Source organism: Microtus pennsylvanicus, chromosome 4 (assembly GCF_037038515.1).
Source record: "Microtus pennsylvanicus isolate mMicPen1 chromosome 4, mMicPen1.hap1, whole genome shotgun sequence".
Lineage (NCBI taxonomy): Eukaryota > Metazoa > Chordata > Mammalia > Rodentia > Cricetidae > Microtus > Microtus pennsylvanicus.
The window spans coordinates 42,193,183-42,216,994 of record NC_134582.1 but is presented as its reverse complement, the minus strand read 5'-3'; positions in this window follow the sequence as shown (position 1 = coordinate 42,216,994).

Genomic DNA, 23,812 nt, shown 5'->3' with positions numbered 1-23,812 from the left:
AGAGACTGGTTAAAGTAACTATATTTCTTTAGACTCAGTCACAAAAAAATGCTCTCACCCCCGCCTACGACTCCAGGAAGATAGATGAAGAAAAATTAATATCAAGAGAAAAAGTTAGTTGCATACTTTCTGACTACAACATCAAAGGATAAACAGTCACCAGGGTTTCACTGCCTTGTTCTCTCTGACACAGAATCTAGCTTCCTCACAAAGGCTTCGGGGACTCTGAGCTGGAGTGGTAGGAACTTTTCATTTTGTCCTGGAAGTGGTGGGTTGGGCAGGTGGCAGGTGGTGCACACCGGGGAAACGATTCTCCCTAGTGATGTTTAGGGAGTTTTGGGTGGAGTGTTTCTTCCTTCATGTCAGCCCTGTAGTGATAAGCCAGTGTCTGCACACAGCCCCGGTCCAGAAACTCATCCCTCTGCCAAATTGAGTTCAACAGGACTTGATCAGAAGGATCAAAACTATGGAACGGGGGCCGAGAAATAGTCCAAATCACCACCTTCACAGAGAACACTTCTCCTCCCCTCTAATTTCAGTTCAAAGGCAGTGTTTCTTTCCATGTCTATATAACACTCAGAGCTCCCATCAATCCTGGCTCCAATGGCAGCTGCCACAGAAAGAGGTCATGGTGGGTGTTTTTCCCAACAGGAGGCTAGCAAAAGTTCCTCTCCAGACAAGACAACTTCAGACTTAAATAAGCCATCCTCATCTTGTGAGTTCATAAAATTATAGTATGTCAGCAAAGGTCAAGTAGGGAGTGCTGTCGAAATGCTTAGAATGCCAGCGAGCTCCCCTGGATCCTTTGTGGGTCCTTAGCAACCACATGAGCAGAGAACCCAAGCCAATGTCTGGCATGAAATTCAGCCTTCCCCTTGATTTCCTCTTTCATCCGCCATCTTTATGTGCCTTTTTTTTTAAAAAAAAAAAACTGATTATGAAATGCTGCTAGTCTGTAACCAGGTCTGAGCTCACGCAGACAAATGAGCTCTACATGGCTGTGATGGATAATAAGAAGCTATGAAATTTGGTGTCTCTGAGACCTAAAGTCACACAGCTGCATGACACAGTTTTTATTTCCTTCTCTTTCATATGCTCCCCCTTCATGCATTCTTCCTTCCATTCTTTCTTTTCATTTTTATTGTATACTGGTTTTTAGAAAGACCACGCTGTGGAGCAAAGGATGGTCCTGAACTCAAGGTCCTTTTGTCTCAGTTCCCCAAGTTCTGGGATTACAGGTTTACAGGTATGCGCCACCATGTCAAGCCAAATTAGGCTTTTCTTCTCTTCATACTCCTGGAGTCTCCACTTCCATCTGTGCAGTTCTGATTCCCTCCTTTCAGTCTATTTGATTTCTCTGCATATAGGGATAGATAGATAGATAGATAGATAGATAGATAGATAGATAGATAGATGATAGATAGATAGACAGATGGATAGATAGATAGATAGACAGATGGACAGATAGATAGACAGATGCATAGATAGATGACAAAGACAGAGAGAGAGGAGAGAGAGAGATACGCACAGAGACAGAAACATGGAGAGAACACTATATTGTAGTGTGTTATCAGCCACTGCTGCACACAGTCTCTCTTGGTTTCCATATCTGCTCTGCCACAAGCACTCGGAGCTCTAAGCCTGTGTATGACTTGGGGCTTTTGCCACCCCTCTTCTCCACAAATCTTCATTTAAAATGTTCCTGGTCTCCTGTTTGGAGGTAAAGCAAAAGCTTTGTGATCCTTACAGAGTCACCATCTCAAACTGCTTTTGTCTGAGGTCCCCCTGACGTGAAAGGAAGGACACACAGGAAGTGGATCAGGTGATGGTGGAATTTCTACATTTCTCTTGAGTGTTTCTCCAAAGCCATTGTAAATGGAGGAGCTGTCCTGATTCTTCATGCCCTTCAGTCTGCACTCTCTAGTAGCCACACTTGTGTAGCTTGGTCAACTATTTTCCACACTACCCTGAGATTTTCCTGGGTAAGCTCCTCCATCTTCTGTTCTTCAAACCCACAGGGAGTTTCCAGCTTGCCTTTAGTGTGAACAGAAGGTAACATATTGGCAAGGCTGGGGAGATAGAAATCTTACCTGGAAGTTAGAAGGAGCAAAGCTGGAAGAAAGTTTGTGCTCTATCTGTTTGCATGTAGGAAGAGTGAGTGGCCCTTGATAGCAAAAATAATAAACTTCAGGGGGTTTATAAAGAAAGTAAATGTCATGTTCTCTCTACACCTAGCATGAACAAATATGACTGAGTTTGAGGAGGAAAAAAGACACATTAATAATAAACAGATCTGCATTTATCCATAGAGCACACACATGCTGTGGCAATTTCTTGCACCTCTCCTTTAAAGAGCTGGCTACCAGTGGGTTCCTTTGCACTGCCCAGGTGTATGCTAATAGTAGGATGACTTCCACAATGTTTTCTTGAACTTTAACATTTTCAGTGAGAAGTTTTATTCATCCAATGTTTCTGAAAGCTGAAGCAAAAGTTTGAGGCTTGAAAATAATCCCATCCTGTGTCCTATCACATGACTTATTTTGGACCTGTCTAGCTAGCATGTGTCTGCAAATTGGCAGGAAAAATTGGCATCTACAGTGCTTTCTGGAAATGGTGGAATTTTAGCAGATTACGAGTTAGCAAAAATAAATATAAAGTGTATTTTGGTGTACTTTTTCATTAATAAATATATGTTAACCAAGCCATGGCATTTAAGAAGTGTTTTATTTGAAAAGAGAAAATGATTATTCCTTCATGACATATGGATAATAGACATGGTCATTTTAACCCCTAGATATGAAAATGAACAAATAAAAAGAAACTACAAATCTACAAGATCTTGATTGACAGAAACCTGAAATTGTTTGGTCAGCCTAAGGGCAGAGCAGGGAGGAGTTTCAACAGGTGCAATATGATGAAAATGTAGAAATAGTAAAACAGAGAAAATGGCAAAATAACAAAAAGGCAAATAACTCTACTCCATTGGAACATGACTTCAGGAATTTCCTTAAACCACCTTCATTGACATAACTTCATAAACTTTTCTTCTTTTGGGTCTTTTCCTCCCTCTGAATCTATTGTGATTCCTGCTGTACTCATTATCACTGTGAATTTCTGAGAAGCCCCAGAGGGATAGACAATGGGCGAGAGGGTGAAGGGAGAGCAGCTTCTGGCTTTGTATCTCAAGACGAACGTTGTGGGTTAATTATACCAAGTAATAAAGTCTCAGGACCAACCCTTCCTGCCCCGACAGGAACATTATTCTGTAACTGTGTTGAAATGAACAGTGAAAACCTCAAAGGCAAAGACTGGTCAAGAGGAAGGGGTGCACAGGAAGCTGCAATAACAATCACAACAAAAACCATTGCAAACAAAAGACCCTTGGCTGGAGAGATGGCAAGGTTGGGAGTGTTTTCTGTTCTTGTAGAGGAAAGGAACTAAGTTCCCAGCACCCACACCAAGCAGCTCACAGCCACTTGTAAGGCCAGGGCCAGGAAATCTGGTGCCCTCTTTTGGTGTCCACTCATACACTCACTTGCACATACCCCTCTGCAGACATGAATATATACAAAAGTCAAAATAAAATAACTAACAAAAATAAAAGACATTAGAAAAAATCATACCTTGCCATTAGACACATCGCTTTTCTCAATATAAAAATTTAGTAGTAAAATTTAAGAAAAATAAGGCAATAATAATAAAAATCAGATATCTCCGTAGTTGGTATTTCATCTTATATCTTCCGTTTTCTCTATATTTTTATTCACGCAGGTAAAATGTTTATTTGCATCACAAAAATTAGCTACAATAAACATGAATCAATATCAAATATTATGATCTATTAATATATTCACAGATATGCATGTGTAATAATACATTGATTATACATTAAAGGTAATATAAATAATTTTTTAATTTTAATTTTCTGATTAGAACATAACTTTACCTTTCTACAGGTAAATTAAAGACTACTTTTATCAGCAATACTAGTTTTTGAAAAGGCTAGCAGCAAAGAGACTGAGTGTACTTAACTTTGGCAATGAGAGTGGGAACTCTCATACACACACTGCTACTGGAGGACCAAGAACTCCAGCTACTGTGAACACCTGTTTAGCATTATCTAGAAAACTCACTTAAAGCTTCATTGTGAAAACACAAATACCACACTTGATTCCTCCCTATGTGCGATGTCCCAAAGATCAAATCAAAGCTACCATGCTAGATATGGAGACAGCAGCTTTGATCGCGGAACAGGAGGGTCGGAAGTAAGGGCACAAGAAGAGGCTTTCGGAAAGGACAGCCATATTTTACTTCCTACCTTGGACAGTCAAGAAATAGAATTCAGTATAATGGTTTAACATAACACCGTCACACAACATTCCACAGTACAGTCTTCACTTATCATGGCTGAGGATTCTTCCCTCTCGATGATGCTGGAGAACTGTGCTTGTAATTCGGATTTTAACTGTGATCTGTGTCAGGTGTGGTTGTGACAGTCCATGCCATGGCATCATGAAGGCAAGCAGAGAGTCCTGAACTGCTTGACTGTGGCACTCAGGAGCAGAGGTATAATAATTGATTCTCAGCTCTGGATTTGTTCAGCCAACAGTGATTTCATCAGTTTATAAGCCGGTTACAGGTTGAGGGATGTCAGCAGTGCTTTACATTATAAAATTATTGGAAATCTGAAAGTATCAATCGCTGTTATCATTTTCACGTGCACCCTCCTAAACTTTTTGTTTTGATTTTCCTTCTACCCAATATAGCACCTACCTATTAAAATAAAACATGCCGGAAAATACAAACCGGTAGTAAAGAACATTGCAATTCCTTTCTAGAGATAAATGCTGCTAAACTTTACTGTTTATTCAGTGACAATAAAGTTTAGCGTTTCTCTTGTTTTAAACACAGACCTTTCACATAAGAGAGGTATTGTTAAGTTCGTTCTTTAGAAAACAATTGTACCCCTCTTCCTTCTTTCTTGGTTCCATAGTTTCCCTTCTGATTCCTTCCCTAATGTTAAATTCATCCAAACAATGAAAGTGAAATGAAATCATTTACTTCACTGTCCTCAAAATACTGCCTCCCTCAAAATGCTCTTAGACATGGGGAACATGTTTGAGAATTAGAAAAGAGAAGAGGAAAGCTGCTGACTTTGAGAGGCACTCCGTGAGTTTGGGGCTCTACACTCTATAGCAGGCTGCTGACTGCCCACAAAAGCCAAGTGTCCTCCTGTGGCTATTTAAAGCCATAAGCCTCATCCACCTTCCACTCTGAGCTATTTTGAGGGAAGAGGCAGACTGAACAACTAGCATTTAGGGGCACTTTGAGATTATGTCTAGCAGTGTCTCTAAACAGGTAGAGTCTGTGCTTTCTAAGGGGCATTCACAATGTCTGCAATTGAAGTTGTCTAGGTGCCTTGGGCAGTGAGGAGGATGTAAGCTTTCATCATCTACAGGGTAGAGGGACCCACTCAAAGGTCTACTGTAGTAATAAGAGCGGCAGGGCTGCGTCCCCAACACCCCAGCCGCCTGCTAGCTTATACCAGAAATAACAACACACAAACTGTATTCATCTAAACACTGCTTGGCCCATTTCTATCTAGCCTCTTCTAGGCTAACTCTCGCACCTGGACTAGCCCATTTCTAATATTCTATGTAGCACAGCTAGGTGCACTTACCGGGAAGATTCTAGCCTACGTCCATCCTGGGTCGGAGCTTCATCGCGTGTGTCTGCCCAGGAGCTGGGGGCATGGCGTCTTTCTGAGGCGTCTGCTCCAGAGAGGAGAGCTGTCAAGTCTGAGCTCACTTCCTCTTCCTCCCAGCATTCTGTTCTGTTTACCCCACCTACCTATGTTCTAACCAATAAAATGGGCCAAGGCAGTTCCTTTATTAGCCAATGACCTTCCTCCATCATTTCCCCTTTTTCTGTTTAAACAAAAAAAAAAGGAAGGCTTTAACTTTAACATAGCAAAATTACATATAACCAAACAGTTATCAAGTAAAAATTACAATAATCTTTATCATAACTAAGGAAAACTATAACTAACTATTCTTAACTCCATCAAAGACTCCAGAAAGATACAATATTACCTAAGCAAACAAAAAGTAAGCAACTTTTAAAACTCTAGAAATGACAGAGACATCTCACTGCCTGGACAGTCACCCAAAGTTTCTCTGTACCGTTGGGGCATCCATCTTCGGCCTACAGGCCCATAGTTTCCAGCAGACATTTCCACAAAGCAGGAAATTTCAAAGGCAGTCACTATCTGCTTGTCCTGAAGAATGTCTTGCAGACTCTTTCATGATTCAGGACACACACACACACATACACACACACACACACACACACACACACACACACACACACACACACACAGCCTAGATGATTTTATTCTTGCTTTCATTCTGTGTTTATGATATTTATGAAAACAATGAATATCTCCTTGGTTTGTGAGAAATGGTTGCATAGAAATTAAGTTGTAATTAAGTACAAATTTTTTAAGCAACTGTTCAAGGTTCTTTTAGAGTAAGAGCCCCCTTTTTCTTTTGTGGCTGGATCAAGAGAGGCTTAAGACCTGACATCCTAAAGGCAGAAGTTGGAATTGACTTGGGGTGATTGACACACCATGCAGAAATTCTTCTCACCCTCTGGCAGGCAGGTGCCCAGGTGGGGTGGGTAACTGAAGCTGCTAATTCTAACTCTGAGCTGAGCACCTCCACCAACAGTCGAGTCCCTTCTCTTTTGGTTCTGAAGCTTTTGAAAGGGTCACCATGCATTTTCAAACATCAGGGCAAGTAATCCCCAGTCCTGGGGGTGAATAAGTGATTAATACATTTCGAGAAAACATAGGTGGGGAGACACACACTGGTTCTGCTTTCAGGCAGTCCCTTGGGTGTGACTTTAGACTTCCTTGGGACCCTTTCGCATGTTTGCCCTACAGGAAGATCACCTGCAAACCTCATGCTTAGCACACACCTCCTGTGGAGCATGTGTGGTTCTTCCTAAAATGCAAATTCTATTTGGGAACAAACAACTCTTAAAACATAAGCCCACATGACCTCTGAACTCAAAACAATAGCTACCTTCTATCCCCCTTAAGAGAACCAAACATCACTCATCCTGCTTAACCCAGACCTTCAACATTTCACCAAAGACCAGATCCCTTGTATTACTGATAACAGGCTTCTAGCCTGTTGTCAGGGGATTTAAGCATAGAACTCTCTATCTTGCAGTCAGCCCTTGCCTCCTTTTGAGTTGAGTTGGCTAACCTGAGGCCAGTTCTTAATCTCAGGGAGTCTGGAGTCGGATTGTAAACATCAAAGCTCTGATATCACGGGAAGATGAAAAAACCTGGGGAACTCTTATCTAAGGAGACACCAAACCCTTGCTGAGTGGTCCTTCCTACTCAGGACAGCAGATATGAAGGCAAAGCAGCTTCTATTCCTCCCAGGTATCTGCTACTCTGATAATCCTACTGTTAGAAAAAGCAAGTTACTTTTAGATTTATATTGGTGAAGTTTGAGACTCATGCCAGGTATTACTAATTATATTCAGGACCTGCCTTAATATTTGTAAAACTTTGCCAGGTGTACATGGAAGTCAGAATGGCATGTTCTAAGTGGTTAAAAGTGTGTACCAAGCTTTAAAATGTTTGGATAAAATGTATTCTTCTACCCAAATTTATCACCACAAAACCAGTATAAAGCGCTGGTTTTAGATAAATGACAGTCTGGAAAATATCAAGAAGCCTGCACTTAATTACCATTGTTTCCTTCTGCATGCTTTCCAGATACAATAGCAAAGGCAACAAAGAGAACCCTGAGAGAGACATACATAGATCCCCCTGGGAAGGGGAAGTAGACAAGATCTCCTCATTAAATTGGGAGGATGGGGGCAGAGGGGGAAGAGAACATGAGGGAACAGAATGGTCCAGATGGGGGAAGGATAGAGAGGGAGAGCAAAGAAAAAGATATCTTGATTAAGGGAGTCATTATGAAGCTAGTGAGAAGCCTGGCTCTAAGGAAATTGCCAGGAATCCCCACAAGGATGACCCCAGCTAAGATCCTAAGCAATAATGGAGAGGGTGCCTGAACTGGCCTTCCCCTCTAATCAGATATATGACTACCTTAATTGTCATCATAGAACCTTCATCCAGCAACTGATGGGAGCAGATGCAGAGATCCACAGCTAGCACTGGGCCAAGTTCCCAGAGTCCTGTCAAAAAGAGGGAGGAGTGATAATATGAGCAAAGTGGTCAAGATTATGATGGGAGTACCCACAAAAGCAGCTGACCTGAGTTTATGGGAGCTCACTGATTCCGTACTAATCGCGGGAGAATCTGCATAGGACCAAACTAGGCCCACTGAATGTGGGTGACAGTTGTGTGGCTGGGGCAGTCTGTGGGGTCACCGACAGTGGGACCAGGATTTATCCCTGGTGCCTGAACTGACCTTTTGGAGCCTATTCTTTTTGGAGGAATACCTTGCTTAGCCTTGATACTGGGGAGAGGGCCTTGGTCCTGCCTCAAAGTGATGTGCCAGACTTCGTTGACTCCCCATGGTAAACCTTGCCCTCTCTGAGGAGTGTATGAGGGTGGGGAAGGTTGGGGGGGTGGGAGAAGTGGAGGGAGTTGGAACTAGGATTGATATGTAAGATGAGAAAATACTGTTTTAATAAAATAAATAAATAAAAACAAAAACCCAAATACAATAGCAAAATGAAAACAAGTAATAAAATGAAGTAATGTATAACCAACTAATCATTTAATATCCATTCTTCCGGCTTAATTCAACCAAAGTGAATTAATCTGTTATAATTGATACTTTAACAAATAATTTGGTTTTAATCATAGTAACAATCTGGACTGAAAACATACTTTTATACAAAGCATCCACATTTTGATTTTATTTTTGTATAATATAGAAAGCATATTATAATCTATGTTATAAGTCAAAGATACTTCTTATATTCTTTCAAAAGGTTCTATCTTTCTTGTTTCAAAAATTGTAGGAACAATTCAGATTATTAGCAATGAACTTCAGCATTAAAAATACTTAGATAAACATTTTAACGTAAATCACAATTAGAAAATTCATATACCCCTTACAAACCCTCTAGCTTTTAATTATTTAATTAAGATAGTGGAGTCAGGAGGTGGAATGCCGTGGGGTTTTAGGAGGGATAAGTGTTGCTTCATTTGCAGATTGATCTTCAGGGACCACGTTGCAAACTGCATTGATTTCAAACTACTGAGGACCAAGGAATTGGAAGGCAAGTAGAAGCAAACAGTGACATACTCTAGGGGAAGGATTCTTTGTTAAGCTGAAAATCTATTGCCTTCGTGATATCTGAGAGAGGGTCTGATCAGTTTACGGCTTTGTCTTCTTCACCCGAGCAGTTCCATGGTGGCTTAACTCTAGCCTTCTCTCTAATACCCCAAAGCAGACACCCACAGCACAGGCTTGCATATTAAGAAAAAGTCTTTTTTTGTTTGTTTTGAGACAGCCCTGGATATGCTGGAACTCACTTTATAGACCAGGCTGGTCTCGAACTCAAAGAGATCCACCTTCCTCTGCCTCCCAATTCCCAAGTTCTGAAATTAAAGGTATTTGTCACCACATCCTTCTAGGAAGGGTCTTTTTAAAGGATTCAAGCTAAGGATGCCTAAGGCCTGTTTCTTCAGTTTAAACAGCACTGCCAGGCATAGACAGAGCAGGCATTTGGTTTATGATCCCATTTGTTAGTCTTTTTGCTTTATTTCCTTGTGTGCATTCCTGTATATGGGTTTCTGCAAGGTAGGGGTCCGGAAACAGAGTCCACTCTTGAATGAGCACCAGTAGGGCTGGGTACACGATTTGAACTAATTCTTTGTCTAAGCAGTCATCCTCTTTTTTGATGATGAAAAAAATATCTTTTTTTTTTTTCACTTTGAGATGGTGTCTCGCTGTCCTGGAACTTTGTATGGCACCTTGAATTCAAAGAGATCTGCCTGCCTCTGCCCCTGACTGCTGGGATTGAAGGGGTGAACTGTCATGTCTGACTGGGAAAAAATCTCTCTTGATTAACCTACACAGTTCTTAAGATAGTAAGATAATGCAGTACTATTTTTATTATACTTTTATATATTTTTATATATAAGTTTATTATACCTTTCTAGAATATGTTGATAAACTTGATAGAAGCTTGGTATTGAAGGACCAGTCACTGCAAAACTTAGTTTTATTGTTTGCAAAAATTTCTTTTGTGTGTTTCTGTATTACCAATGATTCAAACAGTAACGAAGTGACTAGCTCATTATTACCACCTGTTAACTGTCACCCAGGTAGGAATTGCTACTAATATCATCTATCACAGACAAAATCTGAAAATGTGTTTCTCCCTTTCTTATTTCTTTTTTAAAATGAACAAAAAAATTAATTTTCTTTTGGTAGATGAGTGCATATCAAATATCGAAAGTCAAATGTGAAGCACCACAGTTTCCATTCCAAATGTGTCTACCTTAGTTGCATAGTTGTCTATTGAGTCGTATAGTCTTTAGGTCTTGCTAATTCTGATATATGATAGTTTTTTATTTGGAACTTCTTTTTAATAATAAAATTTAATTTTTTCTAGTATATATGCAATGTGAAATGTAGATGGCTTATTCATTGTTGGGTCAAATCATGTAAATGTCCGACTACTTTTCTGCATATTGAAACACTGTGGTCAGCAGCCAATTCTGTCCTACAAAGGGATGGACTAGTCATGGAAGTCTTATCGTATCATCTCTTTATGGTGCTCTATTTCTTCCCAGTAATACTAAGCAAATTTTTAAGATCTATTTAATACCAAGATTTGAGCTAAATTTTTACATATTTTTTTCATTGAGTGCTCAGACCACCCAAGTTTTATTAATGTGATCTCTGTGTTAAAATAAGGAAACAGAGCACAAACATCTTCCCAAGATCATATAGATGGTGTGTGAAGAAACCAGGAGACCAAAAACATTGGTCTAAATTTTATACCCACATAAATTATCACTCTGTGCTTCTGTCACATAGACAGTTAAAGATGACCATGAAGGTCTATGGACAGACTCACTGTGGGCACAGTCTCCTCAGTTTGGAGTAGGGATGCCAATAATTTGGGATCAGGAGCTTATATAGAGGACTGAATTCAGAAGACAAAAAGAAGTGTGGAGAGAGAGAGAGAAAGAGAGAGAGAGAGAGAGAGAGAGAGAGAGAGAGAGAGAGAGAAAGTCTCTGACCATGGGAGTACCTTGGCTGGGATTACTTTGGCTTACTTAGCTCAGCCCTAGTTGCTGGAGTATACAGAGTGTTGATTCCAGGGGACCTCGTTCAGGATATTGTGTAACTCTGATTCAAACAGATCATCAGTGTGTTGTTGGGGCCCTTCTGTGTAATCAAAGCTGCGCAGCCTAGATGGATTTCTGCTAATTGGTTCAACGGAAACATGCAGCTGGAATGGGATGCAGCGGAGCCGTCTGCTGTTGTGAGAATAGAATGGTCATGGCCATGTTCCTGGCTGCCTGTTAAACAAACGTCCTACCTCGTGAAGAGACATCTAGTCATGGCCTGCGAATAGCTAAGCTGCTTAGCATTTGCAGACATTCACAGTAATGTATCAGCTGTCACCACACCACACACACATTAGTGGGGACGGTGACAGCCTTGCTGACACACTATTGATTCATGGCACTGGCTGTTTATCTGTGACAAGAAAACATCAGCTGATATTGACAAATCATCTGAAGATACTCACCTTCCTGTGCTCTATCAAGTTGAGTGAAATATACAGTAAGCTACTGTCAGGAGTCAAGATAGATCCATGGGGAAAGGATGTCCATAATATATTAGTCATTCTCCATAAACACGCTGTATCTGTACTGATAAAGGAGCAATGTTTCACTCTAAAGACAAATTTTGAAAACCAGCTGTGCTAATATCAGGAGAAAAGACAATGAGGGAATTTAGAGTGGAATTTGATTACATTCTTTTATCTTGCTTGATACTAGGCACGCAGCACTAGTTTGGAGATTTTTAGCTTATTAAGGAAATGGACATATGCTTTTAGTATTAAAAAGCCACGATAATGTAGAAGGTTTCCATTTAACCAGTGTTTTACAGGCATAGTATAGGACTCCCTCTCTGGTTGTTTTGTTTTTGGACAGGGTCTCCTGTAGCTTAGGCTGGTTTCAAACTTGTTATATGTGGCTGAGTGTGATTTTGAACTTCAGGTTCTTCCTACCTCTGCCTCTTGATTGCTGGGGTTGTGTACTTATGACACAATGTCTGGATTTATAAGTTGCTGGGGAGTAAAACCAGAGCTTTGTACATGCTGTGAAGGAACACAATCAATTGAGCTACATGTCCACTTCCTCACCAATCACTATAATTAACTTTGGGATAACACTATAAAATGTATTTTATAGATGGGAAAATGGGAACATTCACAAATCAAACTAATTTGGCTTTACTTCCCTCGTAAGGGTTAGAATTGGGATTCAAATACAGGAATCTTTTGTCTAGAAATACCTCCCATCATATGTGCATATCATGCATGACCCAAATGAATTTTCTCTCAGCTTCATATGGTTCTAGTTGAGTTGTTAGCAGCTGTAGAAACCACAGATGATCTGGTTACCGTGAAAACCCTTGCCCTGTATGCCACAGGGCTATTATGCTCTCTGATTGGCAGATTCCCAGAGGCTAAATGATCACCATTTCTTGCAAAGGAGTGCTTAGGGCTCAGGAGAATTAGGATTAACTGGATTCATCGCCTTAAATTAGAAAAAAATGCAAAAGGAAGCTTTGTCACTCAAGAGAAGAATTGAAAGTGGTAAGTTCTATTAAAAAGCTTTCTCATGAGTTAGTAATGTAAGTCAAGAAACGGATATCTCCTTATGTGATTTAGTCCCCTGTTAAGGATTGATTGAATTCGCACATTTGCCAATTTACTGAAAATAGCTCGAAGTGTCATTCCATGCCTGTCCACAGAGTCCAATTTCAATCTGCCCCTTCTCTTTGTTTATAGCCACTATCTTCTTGGATACTGTAGGGAATGCTTGTTCTCTTCAATAGGTCTAACAGAAGTAGAAAGATAATTTTGCTGAATTATAGGAATTCTTTTCTCTAACTTGTCTCAATGTCTCAGTGTCTCAGTGGGCTCAGTTGCCTGCTGTTATTTTCAGTAGAATATTTTCTTGTCTTTCTTGCCGATCGATTCTTTTCCTTCCCCAGTGTTAGTCCCATGAACATTTTAGATGCTGTCTGTCACTGCAGTGGGATCATTTTATGGACAAGAAAGTATCACCTTACAATAAGGTCTTCCTGTAATTTCAGCGATAGAATTACAGCAAATAAGGTGCAAGATGAAGGGCCTGCCAATTCCAGGTTACAGGGGAATCTGCTTTAATAAGACATTGAATTGAGGATGAGCGTGCTAGAAAATGAAGCCCTGAAGTGACCTAAGAGTTAGTCCTCAATCTGATGCAGAAAGAAACTTATTTCCCATGGCTTTGACTTTTACCTGATTATTGCTGTGGTGGTCAACAAGTGATGTGTTGTCATTTTTGCAATCAAATGTTGACTTCCAGAAATAATGAAGTAGTTATGCATAGATGACATTAAGTCCATGTTTTCCCATGGTATCTCAGTCCATACACTTATCATGCATTTGATATTATGCTTGGTAGTGCTTGGAATGTGACTTTTTCTTAGCACAGATCATGTGTATAAGTGAACTCAACAAGGGACTGTTGATATTCGCAGATAGATGGATGGATGGTGAATGGACAGATGGGTGGATGCATAGAAGATCTACAAGAAATATTAATGTATCCTTGAATGAGATGCTAAATCAGTGCACATTACTATGTCAGGATGATGCTGCATGTATAGATAAAACCCATCTAGCTTCTATATTTCAGGACTTCAACCTCACTGGAAACTAAGAAAAATGCAAATTATATCAATGAATAATGTATTAGTCTCCTGAGCAAACTCTTTCTTCTGTGAGTTGGTTTTAGTCCTAGTAGTTTTCACAGCAGCAGCCGAGTAGCAAATGCAAATGCCATTCGCTTTTTAATGGCCAAACATTGATCAGGAATTTGAGGATGCAGGCATAGGACAGGTGCTTGCTCTCCAGAATCTCATGTCCTCTGACCTGAGTGTAGCAAATTTTACGTCAAACACTTTTGCATCGTTAGCTCTATATACATATATAATGTTTCTACATTGTCTATTCTGCTTTCATTTCATCACCGATGTATCCCTTCTTCCACAGTTTTGTAGATGCAGACTCTTCTAAGTTATTTTAACAAATACCCAGGTCAGATATTTCAATGTGAGAAAGCACTGCTACAACATTGCAGTGGAATAGTTTTCATTTTCTCTACATTTTATTTTATAATAGTTTCCTCCTAAATCTTCATTTTATTATCTGACTGAGAGAATATTTACATAATTATTAGCATGTATTCTAGTATAATAGTCTGCATGGTTTTTCCTGGTGCAGCTGATGTAAACAGAAGGGTTAGCCAAAGTGGAATGTATTGGAGGATTAAGAGAGAGAGAGAGAGATTTGAAAAGCAGAGAGTACATGATGTTGTTTGCACAGACAATCTTCCAATGTGTTTATTATCGCGGAGCTCATTGTTTAACTCTCCTCATTTAGGAGGCTCTCAAGCTAAAGATTTTCTCTACAGCACTGTATGTGGAGGTTCTAAATAGAGCACATGATATGAACCAAGCAGATGATAGCTTGAAAATTTCACTCTCCAAATAATGTAACTAGACCAATGGTCTAGTCTTTGATGATCAAAGTCAGGAAGACTATTTCTAGATACTTCCAGAAGAATAGAAAGAATCTTTAACCTGAAGCCTAAGACAGTAGACCTGAGTCAAATCTTTTTCCTTGAACTTTTGTTCTCTCGCAGCTATTCAACCACTCTGAGTTTTTTTTTTAAGTCGTTTTACCTGTAATGCAAAGAAAATTATCACAGTAATACCTGCCTTTCAAGAGATTACATCCTAGTTAGGAGGGTGATATGGAAATGTTATAGCTAGGTTTTGAGTCAAACTTGGTTTTACCTTCTTTAGATTGGTGTTTTAATAGAACTACACAGAAATTTGCATTCAAGCATTTCACTTAGCGCCTAGCAAATGACCAAAACCTGCATTAGCTGTAAATGCTATAATGATTTTGAACACAAATGTTCTAATTATGAACACACCAACACTAGTCTCTCTTAAAACCCAGAACACCAAAGTTTGCATTAATTTCTAGTGCAGGTCTCTTAGAATTTATGTTGTGGATCCAAGAATCTATCTCTATTAATTTTCCATTTGGATTATTTTGACTCTGCCTACCTGTTCAAAGTAAGGGTCCAGTAATTCTCAAATCTTTCCTGATATAAATACTTACTGAAATCTACATAATCCCTCATCTCCAATGTTTTCATTTACACTGTGTTTTACTCCAGGATACCTATGGGTATTTGAAGAAGCAATGCAATTTGCTATGACCTTTTTCAAAATAATGTTTATGAATTTGAATCTTTTAGAGATAAAGAGGATTACCAAAAATTTGTGTGAGAAGAGCAATTATATATCAGTTCATGTGTCCAAAGTTCAGAGGTGATAACCTATGAATCATGTTCTACCAAAAAGAAAGGAGAAATGTAAGAAGTCTACCTTCTGAATAAAATCAGCTTGGAAAATCACAAGCTTATGAATGGGCGCGAATGTAGCCCTTCTGTGAAAAATTCCCTATCAGCATCCATCAAACTCCACAGCACTCTTAGACACCTATAATGCTTAAGGGATTGCCCTGTGCACTAGCATTAATTAGACACTATCTATGTAGACATATGATCTTTATGAATGCACCAGAGTCAAATAAGCTTGAATTATAAACATAGAAACATATATACTAATGTTTCTGTGGGCATAGCATTTTCAGCTACATCATTTAGGAGCACTGGACATTTGACTTACCAATGACAGGCACATCATCTGTATGCATATGTGTTTTAGGTCATTATTTACAAATATTTTGTTCTTATCTGTGGGTCTGTTGAAAATACCAGCAAACAAATTACCTGTGGGAGAAAGTGTTACAAAAACCTTATACTTTTTCCTATCTATCTATCTATCTATCTATCTATCTATCTATCTATCTATCTATCATCTATCTGTCTATCTATCTATCTATCTACCTATCTATCTATCGTCTATCTATTTATCTATCTATTCTAGAATATATATTCCAGAAAACACATATGCATATGTATATGCATACACACGTATATACATATATTCCAGAACACATGCATATATATGCATATATACATATGTGTGTGTGTGTTCACATCTATATACTAACTCTAGCTAATGACATAACTCTATATCCTGCTTGAGCTAATTGGAATACAGAATCATGCTACATATTAAAATAGATATATTTATTCAATAGAGAACAGAGAATAATACGTTCAAAGAGTTATGGGAGAAAGCTTACCATTATAGATACATCATAAGGTTGACACATAAGGTTGTGGGGTATGGGCCTGAGTTGGAGTCCGTGAAAATCTAGGGATACACAGCTCTTATAGTAAAATTGGGATTACTCACGTAGAAGTCTTTAAAACACTGTTCTATTTTTCTTTTGCTGGTATAAGTTTAATAGAATTTCAGTGGCACATCTCACTGCAGGTTGCTATTGTAGTCAAGTCAGCAGTAATACTTGGAGGATTCAGATTCAAGGAAGGAAAGGGGATAATTCTTTGCATCTCTCTCAACCTCAAGGTGCTGGTAGTAAAATAACTGATGTACTTTGTTCCCCAAGTTTATACTGAGTACCTTTTGCAAGTCACTCTAACTGGAACCACACAGACAAACGAACTTTCAGAAATGTAGTTCCAAGGTGGCTGAGTTGAGACAGTGTTAAACAGAAACGTTTGTGACCTTAGAGAAATTTCTTACACGTAAACTTTCCTAGCACCCTGTTTTATCTTCCACAAGAAGGGAAGTAACAGTACTTATACTATGGTGTAACTTAAGTATTAAATGGTGTCTTTGATGCATTTTGCATATTTTTTATGCATGCCAAACTTCAACACTCTTTTTATTCTTACACTTGTGTTCACTTGTCTGTGGCTTCATATGCCTCCTATGATGGCTTTATCAATCTTGTTCTATCTTGCCCCTGAGATATTTTTTGAGGTTGTGTCAGCCTTAATTAAGGAAACATTCGGAGACAGTTTATTCTACTTTCTCAGTCTAAGAGAAGGCTGACCTACATGTGAAGAGGGGGATTGTTCCCATTGAAAGGATAATTGTGTGTTCTGCAATCTAGCAGTTTCTAGAAGATGAAACATGTTGATTAACCTGCAGTTATACACACCTGGAAATAATCATACTCTAGTCTGTGTATTCATGTACCTTACAAAAACCGTTGACTGTTTGAATGGTGAATCTGTTCAGTGCAACCCAACGTCACCATCTCTCCACTCAAGATGACTGTTTTCCCTCCCAGGGGTATTTTCATGCTGCTAATAGTGCTGTCCTTGCTGTGTTAAATAAGAAAGATTTGACTCAAAGTACCTGTATCTTCTCTTGATTTTTCTTCTGCGGCTAGGCTGGAGGACTAAGGTAATCAGAAGTTGATTTAGCTTAAATTTACTACAGATGCTCCTGCTTTGACTGTTAGATTTTACTTTGTAAGTAGTGTCTCCATAAATCCAAAATTATGATGATACCTAGTTTTTGCACAAGACAGAACTCTGGGGCAGAGGCTGGCTCTCTGTTGGTTACATCAGCTAATGCAATGCTTTCTATAACTGTCTGATTCTGGATGAACTGTCTAAGGAAGTGATGGCAGGAGTCATCTGCATGGACAGCACCGCTTGGAATTTATTTGTCATTGCAGAAACTTAGACACTGAACTCTGAGCAGAGCAGCCAGCATTTGCCATGATGTGAATGGAAGGTGAAGCCGGGTTCGGCGTGGGCTTTTTGCTCTTTGATTTGTCAGGGATAGTGCCATGTGTAAATGAATCAAGAGTCAGGGCATCCTCAAACTGTTGCTTTGTATATTCACTCCACTCTTAATTTTTAAATTCTATGTCGGAGACAGAACATAGACATGCAGGGGAAATGTTCCCTTCTGGCTTCATCTCTTTGAAATCTTTCTATCATACCGTCCAGGTACCAGACATGTACCCACCTCTCCAATACAAATTTTTGTCAAGTTCAAACTTGGTATTTGACACACACCCCCAAACACACACACACAAATGATTATAGCTTTTTATAATTTCTAAATCTTCTACCTTTATATTGGTTTTTATAGCAGTGACCATAATATCTGAGAAAACAACGTAAAGAAAGTCAGTTTTATTTTGATTCAGTTTCTGAGTTTTTAAGGCGTAGTCACTGGGCCACATGGGACTAAGCATTAGAACAGTGGGATCAGATAGCAGTGGGCTTTTTCAAGTCATGGCAGATAGGAAGCTGGGGAAGATGAGGGGACATGGGGACAGATAGATCCTTGAGAGACATGTCCTCAGTAACACTCTTCCTCCAGACAGGCTCTCCTTGTAAAGTTTCTCAAAGCAGTACAACTTGATAAAGCCTAATCATTCAATAAACCTGTGATGAGCCGTGAAAGCTGTTTCATAGTTAAGTCATAACTTTACTATATTTTTTGCAGAAACTATTGTCAAAAATATATTGCAATGGTGTCAGCTATGCCCTAACTCAATTGTAGCATTTATAGTTACATATGTCAGTGCTATGACAATGGGATTCCCTGTTAGGGCTGCATCTCTATAGATCAACTGGATTGTACTGTACAATAACGAAAAGGCTATAGCCTTATAGTTCAATGACATTATATCTTATACTACTATATTGGTTACAGCTCCACGACATCACAGTTGTAGCTATTTACAAAGCATATATTTTTGGATGCATGTTAAGAATAATTAACTACTATGGTCAAGTTAACTTGATTGAAAAAATGTGGGGATGGTTCAAAGAAATGTTGTGTCAGGTTCAAGACACACTTGTTGAGACATAAAATATACTATGTAAATGGACTTAGCACAGAAAGCATATAATCACTTCAATAAATGAAAAATGGGTTTTTTTTTTGCAAATCCAACTTCCCTTCATGATAAAAGCAGTGAAGAAACTAGATAGAAGGAACGTATTTCAAATGATGAAGGCTATAAATCTATAGCCAACATTACTCAATATTGAAAGTTGAAAGTATTTCTACTAAAATCATGAACAAGTTAAGGCATTCCACTTTCTTTATTCTCACGCATGGTCGAACAGGTTGGCCTCAAACTCACAGAGGTCCACCCGCCTCCCTCTCAAGTGCTGGGAATAGAGTTGTGTGCCACTATGCCTAGCTCTTCGTTCTTATTTAATATCATGCTTGAAATGTTACTTAGAAGCATAAGACATGGAACGGAGATGAAAGAGATTATATTCACAAGAGACCCTAAAGACTGTCAGAGATCTACTAGAGCTGATAAACACTTTCAATAATGTGAGAGCGTAAAACTAACACAGAATCGTAGCTTTCCTGTATATCATTAACAAATGTGCAAAGAAAGAAATCAGAAGAGCAATCTCATTCACAGATGCCTGTAAATGTTTTCATGACGAAATTGAAGAAAGTCACAATCCTCTACAATGAAAACTGTAAGACAGAAAAGAAAGAACCTGAAGACTACATTTGGAAGATGGAAAAAACTTTCCATGTTACTAGACTGGAGGAAGAATTAAGGTGAGAATGGCCATCCTAGCAAAAGAAACACATAATTTCAGTTCAACCCTCATCTAAATCCCAACATCATGTTTCACAGAAATAGGAAAAGCAATATTAAAATTTGTATGGAAGCAAAAAAATAAAAAACCCAAAATAATCCTGTGAGGGGAAACTTATCAGAGGTATTGCCATCTTGATTTCAAGTTAAACAAAAGACTTATGGTAATGAAAGCAGTGTTGTACTGGTGCTAGATTAGTGGCACCAAATAGAGAACTAGAAATAAACCCACATAGTTATTACTGCTTGATTTTTGTCGAAGGTGCCAAAAATCCAGATTGGAGAAAGGACAAGACTTTCAACAAATGGTTCTGAGAAAATTGTATATTCATGTGTAGAAGAAAACTAGATCATTATCTCTTCCCTGTATGAAAAATAAAATCCATACAGTTAAAAAAAACCTTAATTCAAGATAACTCTAAAATTAACAGAGAAAAAAGTGGGAAAGACTTCAAAATATTGGTGTAAGCAATCACTTTCTGAATAAGATTCCAGTTGCTTTGGACATAGAACCAGCAATTGTCAACTGTGGTTTTCTGAAATTCAAAAGTTTCTGTGTAGCAAAGGGAACAATCACGTGTGGGCACAGCCTATATGCGTGAGAAAAATCTTTGCTAGCTAGACATCTGACAAAGCGTTAGTATCTGGAATACACACAGAACCAACACACCTAAGCACCAGAAAACCCAAATAGATGCTTCTCAAAAGATTAAATATCAGTGACCAATAAAATTATGAAAAATTCAATATCACTAGTTATCAGAAAATGCAAATAAGCACTATATTTAGTCTCGACCTCACCCTTGTCAGAAGGGATGCCCTCAAAAATAAAATTGTGCCTTCTGCAGGAAAATGGTACAGAGATCATCAAATTAATTATGTCCATTTTGAAAAGAGACATGCAGACTAGCGTTAGCTTGTCAGTTGGAGACCTTATAGATACATAAAATTATATAGTATAGAAGATATAAAAGTAGAAATGAAACTGTCTGGGGGGTACAAAGGAATGCTGGAGGGGGGAAATGGATCAAAGATCTAAGGCGATACACTCAATGCACTTGAAAAAAACTGAATTATATAGCCAAGTATAATATAAATATTTGAAAGGGGATAGAAACAAACAATTTCCTTTCTAATGATCATCGAGTACTGATTTCTTCTCAATAAAGGATTACAATAAAGGACTAGCTTATCCATGGTGCTCTGCCATTGTGACTGAATTTAAGATCCACTTAGCTACAGCCCCAAAGAATTACTGAAACTGTTACTATTATGTGCACATTGAGACAATGAACAGATTAGAGTTTCAAAATCTGAATGGAGACATGAATGAAGCAAAACCATAATTCAAGTTTGATAAAAAAAATGCAATGTGAATGATAATTGAACTCCTTATTTGATTCTGCTAGAAAAATACACTTTTTAATTCCAGATACGGTTGTGTTAACATAGTATCTGCATTTTACTTACAACCAGCCCCTCATTGTGTACTGTTAAATGCTGGTACACATTCATTTGATTATATGCACCAAAGGAGTAAAGATGTTGAAGTGAAGGTAGGTGCGTTAATAAGATTCTCAACATGTGGATAAAAAATAGAAAAATTCCGATCAATCAATTAGATGTTTCTGGAACCAGATGCACACATAACGACAAGGAAGTGAACATTTGGAAACATCTGGCTAATTGACAGACACTACTTTCAAGCATTGGGTTGTTAATATTGCACTGATTCAATGAACACAGAAATACTTTTACAGTCCAGGCTGGGGAAATCAGATTAAAGTTTCTTAAAATATTTATGTATAATAAAATATTACATCAAATTAACTAACTGTAGGAACTCCACCACCCATCCATGCTTCTCTTTATTTAAAAATCTAAGTTTTACTGAGAGAATTTCATTCACCCAAAGAGAGCGAATGACTGTATAACTATTATATTACTACAAATACATAAAATAGAAAATATTCACGCTTTTGCTTTCTACTCTAGCTCTGAAGAGGCAGAGCTGTTCCTTTGCTCAGTGAGGCTCTAAGAATCGTCTTTAATGTTTTAGTTCTTTCTGGCTTTTGTCAGTCAGCGGGCAAGTACTTTCTCTCAAGTCAACTTTAGAGATATTTCTCTCTTGATTAAATTCCATTTCACATCCTACAACTTCCTCAAAGAAAGTGTTTAAATTCTTCTTGATTATAAGAATAGAATATACTTTCTTGAAATAAATTTAAATCAAATAACTGTTCAATGTAATAATTGGACATTCCATTGCCATGACTATCACTTAAGTTATTTCCTCATTTTGTTTATGTTTATGCAATATGTTTTACTTATTTTTAATCCATTAACCTTCTATACCCATTATCTGTATCAATGGAACAATATTTGCTAGTATTTATAGAACAGCTATTATGAACCAGCAGGGATGTAAGTGTTTTATAGGAATTTTCTCATGCAGTCTCTGTCTATATAAGCTATTATTGCATTCATTGTGCTATGTATGTAAAAAGTGTTTGAATCAGAATTTTGGTATACCTGTTTTAACATCGTATCTTCAAACTTGTTTTTGAAATAAAACTAAGATAATATAGAATTTCTGCAGATTGATTTTTAAGCTTACAATATTAGAGATACTTACGTTGCAGTGAAGTCGCCTTAGCCTGACGCCTTCTTCTCATATTTTCAAGTATGTTTTTTTCCCGTTTCGAAAATCTAGCTCAATTATTCCTGTTTTCACAAATTCTTTTCAGCCAGCAGGCCTATCTCCAGAGTTCCAATTTCTCAAAACACTTGCTCCATATCTCTGTTTGCACAGCTATCAGGTTGCATTTTGCATTTGAGGTGATCCGTAATAATGCTTGATCATCCTTTGAAAAATTCTGAAAATAAAAATAAAGAAAAGGCTTGTGGGCAAGCTCCATGTCTAGTACACCGTGTATCCACCCTGGCTTCACTTACTGGCTTGCTAATTAAGCAGTAGTATCATAAATGAATTTGCATTTAAAGATGAGGATCGCTTTGCTGTTTTCTTCCGTTGTTTTGGATTATACTTGGGAGACTAATAATGTAATCCTACCCAACGTGCCTTGAGGTAATCCTTTGTGAAATGAGCCTCCATCCACCTGCTTTAAAGGTGAGTCTATGGGTGCTTTGGTGATGGACTACTCAGTGCTGTGAACGTGTGAAATAGTTTGGCTGGTTCATAAGTGCCTTCCATGTAGGATTCTACAGTGAAGAGGACTACTACCCTGCCCTCGGTGCTACAGCTGTGACTACTGTCTCCTCCAGGAGATTAGGCTGGAATACACCCCCCCCCTCCGGTATGGACAAGGAATCTAGATGCTGTTCAGCAAACAATGATCTGTTTTCTGAAATTTAAAAGGAAGTAAGCCAATGGGATTCTTTTCTAGAATTTGGCATTAGGAAATTATGAGGCAGAGAAATAATATAGATGACAAAGTAATGCTAAGCAAGTACCAAGGACCAAGGTTTTAAGAGCACATAGGACAGATGCAATAGATTTATGCTTTTTGAGATCAGTTCCCCTAAAGGTTTAGGGAATAGCATATGGCATTTCAATAAACTGGATAGATTTTTTTTTCCAAATTTTGGAGAATATTGCAACTTTTTATTTGTTTCTTTGTTTGTTTTGGTAAACTAACAGATGCAGTAGTTATCTAAAATGCACTGAGGGACTATGCTTCACTGGAAATACATGTCTTTAAATACCAGGGTTACTCTCAGGGCTTTGAGATTAGCCCAGTACAGCAACAATTGGAACCTCAAAGTGGTTGTGAAAATACCCATTGCACGCTGGCTTCCAGGTGTACGGAGAAGCAACTACAGATACATTTGCAGGAGATAAATTCTCACATAATTTGGCATCAAGTGTGGAAACCAGAGGAGGGAGAAAGAGGCAATTTCATGGCAAAAGAAGCAGAACTCACCTGAGAGAGAAGCCGTGAAACCCTAAAAA